This window comes from Zingiber officinale, chromosome 11A (assembly GCF_018446385.1).
Source record: "Zingiber officinale cultivar Zhangliang chromosome 11A, Zo_v1.1, whole genome shotgun sequence".
NCBI lineage: Eukaryota > Viridiplantae > Streptophyta > Magnoliopsida > Zingiberales > Zingiberaceae > Zingiber > Zingiber officinale.
In genome coordinates, this window is record NC_056006.1 from 51,265,443 (window position 1) to 51,283,400 (window position 17,958).

At 37.5% G+C, this 17,958-nt stretch overlaps 1 pseudogene; it reads left to right on the forward strand.

Moving 5' to 3' along the window:
* Positions 1 to 235: 235 nt before the first annotated feature.
* Positions 236 to 17,958, forward strand: part of LOC122031390 — a 29,019-nt pseudogene continuing 11,296 nt past the window's right edge.

Genomic DNA, 17,958 nt, shown 5'->3' on the forward strand with positions numbered 1-17,958 from the left:
TTTCCCTCTCCTCATACAATCTCTTCACACCATCCTGTCGACTGCACGACAGTAAGGGGTGTCACCTCCGCTGGATCTTCCTCCACGATGATGTGCTCTCCTCTCGTCAAGTTGCTAATCTAGTTCTTGTTCATTTCTTCGATCCATTCGCTTTTCCCCTTTAGACTTCAGATTTTCCATCATATTTAGCGGTAAAAATCTCAACTTGTTTACATCTTTTTTCCCAGATCCTTAGATGGGAGCTCAACACAGCACAAGGTCGCACAGCCTAGCTATTGCAGATGTCGGCACCGGCAGACGAGATGGCTACATGCACCTCTCGTGTCTGGCGGAGCTGATGTCTTATAAGGAGGTTTGCCACCTCGATCCCGAGCTCGAGACCTTTGACTCCACTCTCCAGCAGTGCACCGGTCGCACCATCTCCACCCTCACCGATGGCGTCTAGGTCCGTTTGCTCTCCCTCGATTCCCACAGGGAGATCACCGGCTGCCTCCTCAAGATGAACCAGGAGGTGGTCAAGGTCATCCTCGACTGCAAGCGCGATGTGTGGAAGAACACCGAGCTCTTTGACCTCGTCGAGGATTACTTCCAAAACAGCCTCCAAACTCTTAATGTTGGTGCTGTTAGCACTAACAGTCTAACCCAGATTTTGATGAATGACAAAATACGTTAAGTTAGTTTTGTTGTTGATCTAACACTCTAACCGAGTGTGCAGGAGAAGCCCAGACAGGTCGACGGGCTGACCGGATGTCTGGCACGAAGCCCAGCTAGGTCAACGGGTCAACCAGATAGTTGGCACAAAGTCAAAACGAGTCGACGGGCTGACCGGACGTTTGGCACGAAGTCCAACTTGGTCGACGGGCTAACCGGATAGCTAGCGTGAAGTCTAGATGGGTCGAAGGGCTGATTGGGCATCTGGCAGGTAAGTAAAGGTAAGTCACTGGAGGGGAGTGACTGTGAGGCCGCGTTCCCGGGAAGGGAACTTAGGCACCGATCCGACTTAGAACCATTTCGGAATTCTAAGTCGAGATCGTGACTAGACTCCGGTCTCGGAAAGACGGAATCTAAGTCATACTCTTTCTATTTTGAATTATGAACTGTGCGAGTAATCAATTTTGCAGGAGATACGAGGCACACATTTTTCTTGCAGGAAGGAATCTACTGGAAAACAGGGTCTGGGCGCCCGGGAGGTACACGGGCGCCCTGAGGCAGAATTTTATCCCCAACGTCGCTATGCCACGTGGAGTTCACTGGTTGGCTCAGCTACATCATGGTCGAGGTGCCTTAAAGGTTCTAGGCGCCCCGAACCTCCTATATAAGGAGGGTCAAGGCTGAAGCTCCAACAATAACTCAGAATCTGCTCTCCTGTGCTCCTACGACGCTGCGAAGCTCCGACAACGCGCGACTCTTAGTTTATTTCTCTGTCGATATTGCTTTAATTTTTCAGTGGTATTCCTGTACTTAGTTTGTAATAATTTTTCAAATTGCTAGTGAATTACCCATCGAAAGCACCCTTGTGTGCGGGCCTTGGAGTAGGAGTCGTCAAAGGCTCCGAACCAAGTAAATTGACTTTGTTAACCGTGCTCTCTCTTTCTGTTTTCCGCTGCGTACTCGTACTTGAAAATTTTTATCGATATTCACCCCCCTCCCCCTCTATCGAAATTCATGATCCAACAAGTGGTATCAGAGCAGGTACCGCTCTGATTTGGTGCAACCACCAGTCAGGCAAAGATGGTGTTTTTTAAAGAAAAATTTAGATATCGTTGATCTTTAAAATAAAACCTTATGTCTTTCATTTTTTCCCTCCAAAACTATTTTTGAAAAATACATCATCATCTTTTCACCATTGCTTAGTATTGATAAAATATTACAGTTTCAAAATTTTGAAATAATATTTTTTTATTAATATTTTATTATTTTTCTCGAAATTAGTGCAATACTATATTTTTTTCCAACACTGCTAATCCAAGACCAAGTCTTGGCACCACTTTTTAGTTTTCCATCTTCAGTATTCAATGACTCTTCAAGAAGGACGGAACCCCCACGAACCACCACCATACAATCAAGAAGATTTCAACTACTGGAAGCGATTAATGAAACGCTTCTTAGGAAGCTTAGATTTTGATTATGTGCTAATATTGAGAAAACCTTCTCAAGACTTGCAACTGAACAAAAATGTAAGTAACTTTATTTGTAATATTTTACCTAACAATGTTTTATGTAGACTAGAAAAGTACAAAAATGCATATGAGCTTTGAACACAATTGATCAAACTTCACGAGGAGTCGTTGGAGTTAGACGATCAAGTCGAAATCGAATCCAAACTTGAGTCAAATCCAACAGAAAAGCCTACTAAATTAGGGTTGCGCTCAAGGTTAGTAATATTTACCAAAATATCTCTGCTAATAGTAGTTTAAAGAATATACATGTTAATTTGGATATTTCTGAAAATATCTGTGAAAATAGTGTAGCTGACAATACTTGCAAAAATACCCCTAGGATATTTTCTGATATAATAAATCTAATTAATTTAGAAAATTCAAAAAATCTGAAAATAATTAATAACCCTAAAAATTCAAATTTAAACCTAAACAAATCTGAAAATTCAAATAATAATGATAAGACCAATATTGATCTAGATAAAATTAATAAATTGTTTAGTAATCTAAACAATATCAATCTGGAAAATCCTATCCAAACCCAAGATAATTTAATTAATAAAAAATTAAGTTTTAAAGATAAGACTTATCTAATAAATTCCACTAATTATATCAACTTAAAAGGTAAAGAAAATATAAGGATAAAATTAAACACTCTGACAAAATCAAAAATAAATGTAACAAACTTAAAATTAAATGTTACAGATAACATATTAAACAAAGTTAATCTAGAAAATTCAAAATTTACGGTTAATAAAAGGTTAAAAGATAAACCTTTAAAAAAATATAATTTAAACAATTTGATTAATTCAAATTTAAAAATTAATAAAAAGTCAATCATTAACGATCATCTATTAAATAAAGACAATTCAATTAACTTAATAAAATTAAAATTGAAAGAAAATTCAAATATTAAATACACTCTTTTAAAGAAAGATAATTTGACCAATTTAATTAATTCAAAATTAAAATTTTAAATTTAAATTACAAATTAAACATTAAATCTTAACTAAAACTAAATTATACAAAAAAAAAAATCTTAAAAGGAAAATCAATAATTTAGGGGAAACTCCAGAATAGTTGGCACCTCCAAAAATAATTTACCCGACAGGGTAACCGAAACCAATCTACCCGGCAAGGTAATTAGGACTAGAGTAAAAGGGCAAGGTTTAACTTGACCAACGGTACTGGTGAAGTTTTGGATGGTAGTACGTTAGGGAAGCTTATTCTATGCATGTCTAGGAAGATATGGCTTCAACCTGGTGTATTTGGTTAAGTGGAACTAACCGAAGCTACCATTTATGGATCCTAACCAATTAGACCAAGGTTTTGTACTAAGTTCAGTGGATAGGGCTATTTGAAAAATCTCGAAGGCATGGTTACTCTAATGATGTCCAGGTGACTCACTATAGCCCAGAAGTTTATCCAAAGAATACTTATTTGTTGAGCCCAAAGCTAAACCTGAATCTAACACAAAGTTAATTCAAATCCTAAAAAATTGAATATAATTCATCTCACAAAATTATAGAATTCCTGATTGAAAATTTAGATCGGATGAGATAACTAAGGTTTAAAAATTAAATTAAATCTAATGTAATTAAATCCAATAAAAATTAAATTAAGTTAACTAAAACTAAATTCAATTAAATTCATTTAACTAAAAAATCATATTAAAAATTAATCATTTTAAAAATCTTTTAAAAATTCATTTAAAAAATTATTTAAAAAACATTTTAAAAAATCTTTTTAAAATTCTTTTAAAACAAAATCTTTTAAAAGTTATTTAAAAAATCTTTTAAAAATTCTTTTAAAAATTCTTTTAAAAATTATTTAAAATTCATTTAAAAATTATTTTAAATCATTTTAAAAATCCTTTAAAACTTCTTTTAAAAATTATTTACAAAATTATATTAAAAATCTTTTAAAAATTCTTTTAAAAAATTATCTAACAATCATTTAAAAAAATCTTTTAAAACTTCTTTTAAAAATTATTTTAAAAATCTGTTAAAACTTCTTTTAAAAAAGCATTTTAAAAAATCTTTTAAAACTTCTTTTAAAAATTATTTAAAAAATCATTTTAAAAATCTTGTAAAAATTATTTTGAAAAATTATTTAAAAATCATTTTAAAAAATCTTTCAAAAATTCTTTTAAAAATTATTTAAAAATCATTTTAAAAAATCTTTTAAAACTTATTTTAAAAATTATTTTAAAAATCTTTTAAAACTACATTTAAAAATTATTTCAAAATCATTTTAAAAATCTTTTAAAAATTCTTTTAAAACATTATTTAAAAAACCATTTTAAAAATATTTTAAAACTTCCTATAAAGACTATTTAAAAAATCATTTTAAAAATATTTTTAAACTCCAATTAAAAATCATTTTAAAAATTCTTTTAAAAATTATTTAAAAAATCATTATAAAAATCTTTTAAAAATCATTTTAAAAACCTTTTAAAAAATTCCTTTAAAAATTATTTAAAAACTCATTTTAAAAACCTTTCAAAAATTCTTTTAAAAGTAATTTAAAAATCATTTTAAAAACCTTTTAAAAAAGTCTTTTAAAAATTATTTTAAAAACAATTTTATAAACCTTTTAAAAGTTATTTAGAAATCATTTTAAAACCTTTTAAAAAATTATTTAAAAATAATTTTAAAAACTATTTCAAAAATTCATTTAAAAATCAATATTAAAAACTATTTTAAAAATCCTTTTAAAATTATTTAAAAATTCTTTTAAAAATTATTTAAAAATTTTCAATTAAAAATATTTTTAAAAATTCTTTTTTAAAACTATTTTAAAAATCCTTTTTTAAAAATCCTTTTGAAAACTATTTTAAAAATTATTTAAAATACTCTTAAAAATTCTTTAAAAACTTTAAAAATTATTTTAAAAAATTCTTTTAAAAAACTTTAACAATTCTTTTAAAAAAAACTTTAAAAATTACCTTTTAAAATTATTTTAAAAAAAAACTCAAATCATTTTGAAAAATTCTTTTAAATATTATTCAATTTTATAAAATTTTGTTAATTTAAAAAAATTACTTTTATAGATTATTTTAACTTTAAATTTTATTATTTAGACTTCAAATTTAGTTTTAACCTTAAAATTATTTTTAAACTTAATTTAACTTAACTGAAAATTAAAACTTAAATTAAAACTTAATATTGAAATTACAATTAAAATTTAAAAATTTAACTTAAACTTAAAATTAAACTTAAACCTAAATTAACCTCTAATATTAATTTAAATCTAAACTGAATTAAACGTATGTTAATTGTCATTAAACATATTATAAAAATCATTTTAAAATCCTTTAAAACACTGTTTTAGAAATCCTGTTAGAAATCCCTTAAAAATAATAATAATAATAATAATAAAATATTTTAAATTCATTTAAAACTTAGATACCTAACTTAAAAACTTAAATTCTATTAACTTAAACTTTAAACTTAACTATGTAATTAATAAATAGAACTTAATTGTTTAAGTCTAACTTTATTTGAGAACTAAAATTGACTTGAATTAAACCTTATTTAACTGTATTTAATAACTTTAACTTCATGCTAACTTCAAACTAAATTAATCCTACTTAAAAGGAAGTAAATAAAAAAAAATAATTATAGCTAACACTTTCATTGACCCACTCAATCAATTAATATGAAATTTAAATTATTTTACTAAGTATTAAATTATTAAATCAAGTAAAAATTAATCAACAAATTATTGATAATGGTTAACGAATTAATAAAATCTTATCTTATTTAACCTTAAATTGAAGCTTATGCACCTGAATCTAAAATTAATTATTGATTAATCAAACTCAAATAAACAATTATACCAAGGATACAGAGATAATTATGTAAATAATATAAGTGTTACTAAATCTCCTAGAACACTTAGGTAGAAAAATGTGTTAGGGCTTTGAAATTGAACACACTCAAACCTTAGCATTATATTAAGGGGGAGTAATAAAATAAGGAGGATTAATAAATTAAGAGAGAGTAATAAATTAATGGAGTATCAAATTCAGGAGGAGGTTTATTTTTTTAATTATCTCCTTAAGTGTTATTTTTTTAAATTTTCTCTTTAAAATCTTTTTAGAAAATTCTACCTCAACTTATTTAAAAAAAAACTAGTTTGAAAATCTTATATTAAATATTCTTAGAAAATATTTTCAAAAGTTTTATTTTAATAATGTCAGGTTCAGGGGGAGCAATAATTATTTTCACATCTATTTTTTTATTTTTTATTAAAAATATTTTGGAAATTAGGTTTTGGAAAATATTCTTCTAAAAATGTTTTAGAAATGTGCTTATGAAACCTAACCTTTGTAAAACTAAGTTTTATGTTAAATTTTTTTAAACTTGGTTTTGAAAATTGTATGTTATAAACTTGGTTTGAAAACTGGTTTTGAAAATCTAATGTTACAAACTTAGTTTTGCAAATTATATTTCACAAACTTAACTTTGAAAAATTAGATTTTGAACATTGAATTTTACGTGGTTTTTGAAAATTTTACTTTTGTAAAATTATCTTTATAGAATTTATGTTTGAAAAATGTTTCAAGTTCAAGTTTATTTTGAAAAAAATTGGAACATATAAACTTATGTTTGGAAGTTTGGATTTGTTTTGGTTAAACTTTAAAACTTATACTTGAAAAATTAGCTTTTATAAATTTATGATTGCAATTGTCACGCCCCAGGTAGTCCCTGTCCGAAGAAATTTCGGCAGCAGCTCCCCTGTACGGGTGACAATATGAGTCTAGAATACATATATCTATACCTCGGCCACACACGGCCGGAACAATACAATACAAATAAGACACAAACCACGCAGTTTATATCAACATTCCACACAATTCAACATATAATCAATCCACGCAGTTTAATAAGGAAGGACGATATAGAATCCTCGAAGATATATGTAAACATCCTACTCCACTACAACGAAGAAAACAAAATCCACGAAGTAGTGAGAAAATCCATAGCGGAAAACAAAAGTAGTAAACCCGAATGTTCAATGTCCACAATACAAACCCACAATACAAGTGTATAAGATGCAAAAGCAAAATACTATCCGACAAAAAAAAATCCTCGCGATAATGGGGCTAGCGACTGGAATATCTCCCGACAGCCTCAACCTAAAAAATAGTAACAACGGGGTGAGTTCAAAGAACTCAGCAAGTAATCCAATAGATATGTACAGCAACATATAACCACCAGTAACATCCTATGGTACAGTACACTAAACCATAGAGCCTACAGTACAGTTTCCTAACAGTACAACCTATGGTACAGTCTCCTAACAGTATAACAGATATTCATAGCTGAAATAAACTGTAATAACCAGCAAGAGGCATAAAGTACAGTCTATAGCAGGAATAATAAGAAAATGCATAACTGAAATAAACTGTACTCACCTGCGAGGCTTGGGCAAATGACTGTAGATATACATAGACAAAGATAGTCAGAGCAAATAAACATGTAACGCCCGAAAATTCTCAAACTTGCATTAGAATTATTCTATGATTTTTCTGGAATTTTTAGATATTTTTCCGGAATTTTTCCGAGTAGCGGAAGTAGCAAAAATAATTAGAACCGCAAAATAGCTTAGGCGGGAATCGAACCCGAGACCTATGGTGTAAGGGATAATGCTAGTAACCAGTTGAACCCAGCAGGGTCGTGCTGAAAGAAGAGGGAATCAATTATATTTATAATTGATTTTTGGATGAATTAATTAGTAAATATAAATAAGGATTTAAGTGAGAAGTTTTAGATTATTTCTCACCGTAGTTTTTCCTCACCCGAAACCTAAAACCGCCGCACCTCTCTTCTTCTCCTCTTCCTCACGCACGGCACACCAAGCCAAGGGGCAAGGGAACATCTTCCAGCGACGACTCCAACACGAAAAAGGTTCTTCTCCGTGAGAGGAACGCGAGGACGTAAGCGGTTCATCGAACGGAGCAGTTTTCCGGAAAACCTAGCAGATAGAATCGTAAGAAAACCTTGCGATTGAGGTAAGAAACCCCTCACCTGCAGTATAATTGCTCTCGCTTGTTAGTTTTGGCGTTAGTTCAGTAGTTCTACAGTTTTCAGTTTTAGGGTGTGCTTTTAATGCACACCAAGCATTCGGTAGAATGCCCAGTTCAGAAGGATGCACCAGTAGGCGTCCTAACAGCATGTAAAATGTATTAGAAACATTTTATTCAGCTTATTACCAATTATTACAGCTATATGGATCAGATATCCATTGGGTGGGCTCCCACAGTAGCCTTTAGGTTCAGATAACCTAGCTCTAGGTTTAGATAACCTAGAACAGCAAAGTAAAATAAAACAGTATTCAGTATTTTACTTTTATTCAGTTGGCACTGTACTTGGATCAGATATCCATGGGCTGGACTCCCACAGTCGTCCCTAGGTTCAGATAACCTAGTAACCCTGCTGGATTCGGAACTTGCAATCCCGAGTCTCGTAGGGATGCGCGCACAGTAAGTACAGTTGCCAGGGCCCCAGCAGCATGTCTAGTATTTTCATCTATTATTATATATAGTTTTCCAAATATGTAATCAGTGATGGAAACACTAACTTAGTTCAGTTTCAGTTAATTATCTCAGTTAAGTTTCATTTGAGTTCATGACCAGTTAGATGTGTATGCATGATCAGTTCAGTATTCATGCTTAGTTTCAAATATAGTATGTTATGCTCAGCTTGTTTGTATGCCATGAACAGTTCAGTACTTGTTTGTATGCCATGCCATGTTGCCATGCTCAGTTCAGTTTTCAAACAGCATGTTTTAAAAACATAATCGCATCGTTGCATGTTTTTGTGAGGTAGATGGTTTCTTACTAAGCTCTTTAGCTTACAGGTACTACTTTTCTTATACTGCAGATACAGGTAAAAGAAAAGTGGACTAGCGGAGGCTGGAGGACAATGCTATGGAGGTGTGTGTGCAAGGGGTTTGGAATAAAGATCCTAGGGGTCTAAACAGCTTAATTCCAGCATTTACGTTGTTAGTTTACTTATGGTTTAGTCCTTAGCTTGTTAAATGTTTTAATCCAGTAGAACTATGCACTATTCAGTTTGTCCAGTTTGGGACGCATGTAGGTTAATGTTAGAATGTTTTTCATGTATCTAGAACCTATGTCTGTGAGTTGTGGCACGTTCCAGTGCCTGAAAGTTCTGAAATCAGGAACTCTGATTTCATATCAGAGTTGGATCGGTCTGCCGACCGATCCATTGCAGTATCAGGGTCCTGGATCGGTCAGCCGACCGATCCAGAGGCATACCGTATGCTATCTGATCGGTCGTCCGACCGATCCAGCATCGAACAGAGGGCATCCCAGCGTCTCCAGGTGCCTGGATCGGTCTGCAGACCGATCCAGACACACCTGGATCGGTCATGCCGACCGATCCAGCCTCTGCTGGATCGGTCCGCAGACCGATCCAGCAGGGCACAGAATCGTAGCAAGTTTGATCGATCCGTGGATCGATCAATAGCTAGCTGGGAAGTTAGATTTGAGATCCTAGCTCAGATGGGAGGTCAAGTATCCTCCTTAACACATGTACACCAACCAGAAAGGGCCCTGAATCCTTCCTTTTAAAAGCATGGGTGTATCAGTTGTCAGATCAACAGAGTCAGTTAGTGAAATTTTTATTTTACCCAGTTTCTGCACAGTACAGCACAGTAGCTTCAGTAGTTAATGTAGCGATCCATCTCACAGCTTAGTACCCAGGAGTCGGGTCGTTACAGAGTGGTATCAGAGCAAGTTCCTCATTTCCTACACACACATCAGCATTGTGCCTACAGCTTCCAAGTAAGAACATCTCTCACTCAGTTTTGTTTTCAGCTTTCATATCAGTTATATGTGCTTTCATGTTTGCTCTCATGTTGGTAGTTAATTAATTCATGTTTACAGTAATAGTATTTAACATGATACCAGTAGTTAACTATAACATGATAGCCTAGTTATATATATGTGTTCTCTGCTATTCAGAAAATGGTACGAGGATGTCCAGCTAAGCAAGCATCGCCGTCAAAGATGAGTGCGCTGCCTCCCGCACCTTACAAAGACTAGTGGCTCACCACAAAGAAGCTAGTCGAAGCAGGAGATAGCCTCCTTAAAGGCTAACCACAGACTACTCCCAACACTCCAAGATCAACCTCACGACTCCAAGAATCACAGAGGTTGTACCACCATCAAGCAAGATTCCCAAGAGTCTCAAAGAGTGGGGGGCTAAGAGAGAAGCTTACCTTATCCAGGGCGGAGAATTAAGCGAGAACTTCTCGGCACCAATAACCATGGGATGCCGTGCATGGTTTAAAACATCGAAAGCACAATGAAGCTTCTAGACCGCCAAAGCACGAAAGGTGAAGTGTGCCTCCTTCGCTTAACAGAGACGACGATGTGGTGGAGCGGATTAAATCGGCGGCCAAGAAACCGTATGACATGGGCAACTTCGAAAGAATTCTTCGATGAATTCTTTCACATGCAAGTCACGAACCGACACTATGACGAGTTTACGGAAGGCAACCTATCAGTCGATGAAGTCGTGAAGAAATTCAACAGGTTGGCCCGTCTGTGTCCCGAACTAGTCAGCACAGAGAAGGAATGAGTACGGTTGATGCTGAAGATGCTCGCACCAGAGATCGCAATGAATGTGGCTGGTGGCGTTCATAGGCCACAAACCACAGAGGAGCTAGTGAGTAGTGCTTTGATCACTGAGCACTATCAGCACATCATCACCCAGCAGAAGCATGTTTCCACAGAGGCCAAGGGACAAGCTGGCTCAGGTACTCAGCAGAAACAACAGGGACATAGCTCCAACTGGAAGGGGAAACGCAAGGCAAGCCAGCTGGAAAACATTCCAGACATCCCAAGTGTGCTATTTGTGGGAAACATCATCCGTGAGTTTGCCGCAAGGGTACGCGAGGTTGTTTTGAATGTGATGGAAGGGCACATGGATAAGCGGTTCGAACAAGAACAGCTTCCTCACCACCGATAAAGATGGAGCTCACCAGCCTACACCTGATGTATCGCCTTAGATGGTCCATGATCACCAGTGATTAGAAGCCCCACACCAACACGAATGCCGGGATTTTCTCACCGACCGTAGAGGACGTAGCAAATGCCTCGACAGCTTGTCACAGTCGATCAAGATTTTACAAGATAATGCAACTGTCTTATTCGACATCGGCAACCCACTCTTATGTATCCAGGGTTTGCCGAGAAATTAGCAACACCTCCGAGTTACTCAATAGTCGGTTCGACAACACTACCCTCAGGAGACATTATGGCATCTACACACTGGCTCAGAGCAGTGCCAGTCATTATAGCAGACAGAGAACTTTTTGGTGATCTGATAGTGCTAGAAATGACTGACTACGATGTCATCTTTGGAATGGATTTTCTGATCAGATACGGCGCTTCTATAGAGTGCTGTAAACAGAAGGTCATATTCCAACCTGAAGCAGGAGTACAGTTTGAGTACATGGGAAAACTAAAGAGAAAAGCCAGGAAGTTTCTCTCAGCACTGAAAGCACAGCAGCTAATGGATTCAGGATGCATGGGATTTTTAGCAAATGTAGTCAACACCAGCCAGGACAAGAACCAACAGCTATCAGAGGTTCGAGTCGTTTGTGACTACCCAGCAGTCTTCCCTGAAGAGCTACCAGGCTTAGCACCAGACAGGGAGATTGAATTTGAGATAGAGCTCATTCCCGACACAAATCCAATTTCCAAGGCACCGTATCGCATGGCTCCAGCAGAACTGAAGGAACTTCAGGATCAATTACAAGAGCTTCTTGACAAGGGTTTCATACGCCTTAGTCACTCACCATGGGGAGCACTTGTGTTGTTCGTGAAGAAGAAGGATGGAAGCATGCGCCTATGCATAGACTACCGTGCCTTGAACCAGGTCACAATTAAAAACAAGTACCCTCTCCCCAGGATAGATGACCTGTTTGACCAGCTAAAGGGAGTCACGGTGTTCTCTAAAATTGACCTCAGATCAGGATATCACCAGGTTAGAGTCAAGAAAGGTGATATACCTAAAACAGCTTTCAGGACCAGATACGGACATTATGAGTTCGTAGTCATGCCTTTCGGCGTGACAAATGCTCCAGCTACTTTCATGGACCTCATGAACAGAGTATTCAGAGAATACTTAGACAAGTTTGTCATTGTATTCATTGATGACATTCTTATCTATTCAGGCACTCAGGAGGACCATGCAGAGCATCTGAAGACAGTTTTGCAGATCCTTCAGCAGAACCAGCTGTACGCCAAATTCACGAAATGTGAATTTTGGCTAGACCAGGTAGCCTTTCTAGGTCACATCATCTCCAAGGATGGTGTTATGGTAGATCCCAGCAAGATAGAAGCAGTAAGTAACTGGAAGAGACCCAGGAACGCCAAAGGAAATCGTAAGCTTTCGGGATTAGCAGCTACCAGAAATTGATAGGACTTCTCCAGATAGCCTCCCAATCGATGCCTCTCACCAGAAGAACAAGAAATTTCAAAGGATGAGGATCATGAGAATCAATAACTAAAACGAGATTGACCAAGGTTCTATTTTAGCTATACCAAAACATGCAGCCTTGACATCTACAAGGACGCCTAAATTGGGATTAGAGCAGACCGATGCAAAGCAGGCAAGGTGATCGCCATGCCTCCGCACAACTCAAGGATTATGAGAGGAACTATCCTACTCACGACCTTAAGCTTGCAGCAGTGGTGTTCGCCTCAAGATTTGGAGACATTATTTGTACGGAGCTCAATGCAGAGTGTATACAGATCATCAAAGTCTGAAGTATTTCTTTACTCAAAAGGATCTGAATATGCGACAGCGCAGATGGTTAGAGCTGGTCAAGGATTATGACATTGATATCCTCTACCATCCAGGGAAAGCTAATAAGGTAGCAGACGCACTCAGCAGGAAGTCCTTATTATCTTTAGCAGCTATGTCACCACCCCTAAGGAAGGAGATTACAGCTTTTAGTCTTGAGCTTATAGTCGGGCAGCTTTCCACTATGTCCTTAGCATCTACCTTGCTTGATGATATCCAGACAGCTCAGGAGCAGGATCCTGAAATCCAGAAAATCAAGCAAGGGTTAGCAGAATCAGAAAGTGGAGAGTTCAGAGTGTCCGCCAGTGGGGTAGTGTACTGTGGTGACAGACTTTGTGTTCCAGATCAGGAGGAACTACGAAAACAGATTCTAGACGAGGCTCACAGGACTCCCTATGCGATGCATCCTGGTTCCACCAAAATGTATCAGGATCTAAAGAAACGATTTTGGTGGCCTGGGATGAAGCGAGATATCGCCAGATACGTCAGCATCTGTCTAACCTGTCAGAGGGTTAAGGCAGAACATCAACGACCAGGAGGAGTTCTGCAGCCGATCCAGATTCCAGAATGGAAGTGGGAGGATATCTCTATGGACTTCATAGTGGGATTACCCAGAACCACGAATGGTTTTGATGCCATCTGGGTAATAGTCGACAGGTTGACTAAATCAGCCCACTTCTTAGCTATCAGAATATCCTATTCCATGGAGCAGCTAGCTCAGTTGTATCTCAAGGAGATTGTCAGGCAGCATGGAGTCCCACGAACCATTATATCGATGAGACAGAGATTTACATCACACTTCCGGAAGTGTGTACAACCATGGGCACCCGCTAAAATTCAAGATGACCTTCCATCCGCATGATGGTCGACTGAGCGAGTAAATCGTGTACTCAAGATATGCTCCCGGCTTGTGCCCTAGATTTCAAGGAGTTGGTGCAAATATCCGAGTCTGCGGAATTTGCATACAACAACAGCTATCGTGCCACTATCGGCATGGCACCTTATGAGACACCTATGGGCGGAGGTGCATCACCAATCCTGGTATGAGAGTGGTGAATGTATGAACCAGAGCTTGCATGCATCTAGTAGCGTATACCACAAAGAACCATACAGCAGATTCGCCAGAGGATAGAGACAAAGACAGAGTCCGCCGTAAGAGCTATGTCCGATACACGATGCACCCCTAGAGTTTTCATTGGGATATAGTTTTCCTAGAGTAGCTCCCATGAAGGGAGTCATGCGTTTTGGGAAGAAGGCAAGCTAGCTCCCAGATATGTGGGACCATACCTTATCACGAAGAGAGTGGGCAAGGTAGCATATGAGCTAGAACTACCTGAGAGATGTCACCGTCCACAACGATTTCATGTCTCCATGTCAAGAAGCATATTCAGACGCCACCCGTGATTGAGCCCCTCATGGTACAGTCCGTGATGATCTCAGCTATGACAATGACCTATTCGGATAATAGACCGAGCAAGAAAGAAATTACGGAACAAGGAAGTACCATTAGTCAAAGTCACCGGCAAAATCACACCAGAGGCGACTGGGAGACAGAGGCCGATGAGATGTATACCAGATTGTTTTAAGTTCTGGGACGAACTTTTATAAGGTATGGGGATTGTAAGCCAAAATTCTCAAACTTGCATTAGAATTATTCTATGATTTTTCTGAAATTTTTAGATATTTTTCCGGAATTTTCCGAGTAGCGGAAGTAGCAAAATAATTAGAACCATAAAAAAGCTTAGGAATCGAACCCGAGACCTATGGTGTAAGGGATAATGCTAGTAACCAGTTGAACCCAGCAGGGCCGTGCTGAAAGAAGAGGGAATCAATTATATTTATAATTGATTTTTGGATGAATTAATTAGTAAATATAAATAAGGATTTAAGTGAGAAGTTTTAGATTATTTCTCACCGTAGTTTTTCCTCACCCGAAACCTAAAACCGCCGCACCTCTCTTCTTCTCCTCTTCCTCACGCACGACACACCAAGCCAAGGGGCAAGGGAACATCTTCCAGCGACGACTCCAACACGAAAAAGGTTCTTCTCCGCGAGAGGAACGCGAGGACGTAAGCGGTTCGTCGAACGGAGCAGTTTTCCGGAAAACCTAGCGGATAGAATCGTAAGAAAACCTTGCGATTGAGGTAAGAAACCCCTCACCTGCAGTATAATTGCTCTCGCTTGTTAGTTTTGGCGTTAGTTCAGTAGTTCTACAGTTTTCAGTTTTAGGGTGTGCTTTTAGTGCACACCAAGCATTCGGTAGAATGCCCAGTTCAGAAGGATGCACCAGTAGGCGTCCTAACAGCATGTAAAATGTATTAGAAACATTTTATTCAGCTTATTACCAGTTATTACAGCTATATGGATCAGATATCCATTGGGTGGGCTCCCACAGTAGCCTCTAGGTTCAGATAACCTAGCTCTAGGTTTAGATAACCTAGAACAGCAAAGTAAAATAAAACAGTATTCAGTATTTTACTTTTATTCAGTTGGCACTGTACTTGGATCAGATATCCATGGGCTGGACTCCCACAGTCGTCCCTAGGTTCAGATAACCTAGTAACCCTGCTGGATTCGGAACTTGTAATCCCGAGTCTCGTAGGGATGCGCGCACAGTAAGTACAGTTGCCAGGGCCCCAGCAGCATGTCTAGTATTTTCATCTATTATTATATATAGTTTTCCAAATATGTAATCAGTGATGGAAACACTAACTTAGTTCAGTTTCAGTTAATTATCTCAGTTAAGTTTCATGATTTGAGTTCATGACCAGTTAGATGTATATGCATGATCAGTTCAGTATTCATGCTTAGTTTCAGATATAGTATGCTATGCTCAGCTTGTTTGTATGCCATGAACAGTTCAGTACTTGTTTGTATGCCATGCCATGTTGCCATGCTCAGTTCAGTTTTCAAACAGCATGTTTTAAAAACATAATCGCATCGTTGCATGTTTTTGTGAGGTTTTAAGCTTATAGGTACTACTTTTCTTATACTGCAGATACAAGTAAAAGAAAAGTGGACTAGCGGAGGCTGGAGGACAATGCTATGGAGGTGTGTGTGCAAGGGGTTTGGAATAAAGATCCTAGGGGTCTAAACAGCTTAATTCCAGCATTTACGTTGTTAGTTTACTTATGGTTTAGTCCTTAGCTTGTTAAATGTTTTAATCCAGTAGAACTATGCACTATTCAGTTTGTCCAGTTTGGGACGCATGTAGGTTAATGTTAGAATGTTTTCATGTATCTAGAACCTATGTTCATGAGTTGTGGCACGCCCAAGGCTCGAAAGTTCTGAATCGTGAACTCGATTTCATCGAGTTGATCGGCACGACCGATCCGTCAGAAGATTCAGGTCCCGGATCGTCACCGACCGATCCAGACATACAAGATGCTATCAGATATATCCGATCGGTCGTCCGACCGATCCAAGATCGAACGTAGGGCATCCCGGCGTTTCAGTGCTCGATCGGCCGCAGACCGATCCAGACACACCGGATCGGTCATGCCGACGATTCAGTCACCGGATCGGTCCGCAACCGATCCAAACAGGCTGCATCGAGAAGTTTGATCGATCCGTATCGATCAATAGCTAGCTGGGAAGTTAGATTTGAGTTCCTAGCTCAGATGGGAGGTCAAGTATCCTCCTTAGCACATGTACACCAACCGGAAAGGGCCCTGAATCCTTCCTTATAACAGCATGGGTATATCAGTTATCAGATCAACATAGTCAGTTAGTGAAATTTTTATTTTACCCAGTTTCCGCACAGTACAGCACAGTAGCTTCAGTAGTTAATGTAGCGATCCGGCTCACAGCTTAGTACCCAGGAGTCGGGTCGTTACAAAACATGTATCCTGTATGCATGTCAATCATATGCAGTCACCCAAGTGCATCATCCAATATGCAACAATCACAATAAATGCAATATGTGCATATGATGCAATATGACATGGTCACCCCTGTCAGCCAGTCAACTATCTCACACACAATAGTGAGACCGAGTGGGTAGGGCTGTGACACCGTGCACTCTGCCGTCACTACCCCTGATGAGTGACCGAGTGGACGGGATGCTGTCGGAGTACACCTATCCTCCTACCTCAGACATAGTGAGGGAGCGCAATGCTCTCATCTCCCGGTACACAATGACGGAGAGGGACCCCGGCTACAACCCCGCTGTATCGTGCTACCCATGAGCACCCCGACGGTGCACCACCGAGCAACCTACCATACACACCCTAAGTGCTGTGCCACTACCCATGCAGTGGTCACGTGTGTAGAGGTCCATGTAGCCGGCCGACGAGCTCAACAACAATGGAGTCGTCAATCGCCCAGCATGCAATCATGCGATATGGTGCGTGCGGCTACAGTATGTCATACCTGAACATATCCTCCTCCATATGCGTAGGTGCCAATAAAACAAACGCATATGTATAACAATGATATAAACAATGCAAATCCAACAACATATAACAAGTATCTCCAGCAACTAATCAAGTGTAGATAAGCATCATAAATATCCATCTCTATGAACATATATACACATGGCAAAAGATAAAAGCATCCAGTTCTAAAGTAAAGCAACTAACAGAAGAAGCATGTGATAGGTATCAACTAAGCTAAGACCAGGGAAGAAATAAATCTACCATCTACCACTAGTAATTATATATAAACTATACATATCATAAGACAGTATCAAAAGATAAGTCAAAGGGTACCCGCCTCAAATAGAAGGTACAATCCAAATCCGAAGTCGAGACGCCCGTCTCGAATCAGAGTCCTGTGTCAAGCAAACAGTATTATTTAGCTAAATTAAATGAATAGCTAAATAAAATCCCTAAAACTAAATTAGGGTAAAACCCTAATCAACACAATCATAACCTACCTAATTAAATCTAGCGGTCAATTAGGGTTAGTTACCTAATCTCTAATCACCAATAGATTAGAAATCTAAACTTAGA